Source organism: Nanorana parkeri, unplaced genomic scaffold (assembly GCF_000935625.1).
Source record: "Nanorana parkeri isolate BGI_ZX_2015 unplaced genomic scaffold, ASM93562v1 scaffold3522, whole genome shotgun sequence".
Taxonomy (NCBI): domain Eukaryota; kingdom Metazoa; phylum Chordata; class Amphibia; order Anura; family Dicroglossidae; genus Nanorana; species Nanorana parkeri.
This window is the reverse complement of record NW_017309790.1, coordinates 34,041-34,620: the sequence shown is the minus strand read 5'-3', so window position 1 is coordinate 34,620 and position 580 is coordinate 34,041.

The following is a 580-nucleotide window of genomic DNA, read 5'->3' as shown; positions in this document are numbered from 1 at the left end:
TTGCCGTGGCTCCTCCCTGATGGTGCGGAGGGAGGCGGGGCCTCATCCCGCAGTGGTACGATTGGTGGTCAGACGTGGAATGTATCTCTGTCCCGCCATCTCCTCTTTGCCTTATTCTCCTCCACAGACCGCGCGCATTGTACGGGGAGGCGGAGCCACGTCTCCGGGGTGTTCTGTAGCCTATAGGAGCCCCCAGAAGGAATTGGGAGGGGGGGGGATGACTGTAGAGCCTGGGAGAAGAGAACCTGTCAGAATAAAGATATGGGAGCCGGGTTTGTCATCTTCATCCCTCACCACTCGGCGGTCTGACACCTGCTGGGTACATAGAAGTCCCGGGCCAGTCAATTGCAACGTCACCCCCAAAATCCCCCCCGAGGGAACATTAGCCCTCCTCTCCCATTGGACAGGTAACGGCCGTCACTGAGGAGTGGTCCTTGATCATGTGACATTCAGGCTGAAGGTGGCAGTGTGCCCGCCTCGTCCTGTTATTGTCAGACACAGTTACAGTACTAAAAAGAAAAAACTAGACACACCTTCCATATATATAGTGGGAGTGGCCTATCGCAAATACCTGACGCGG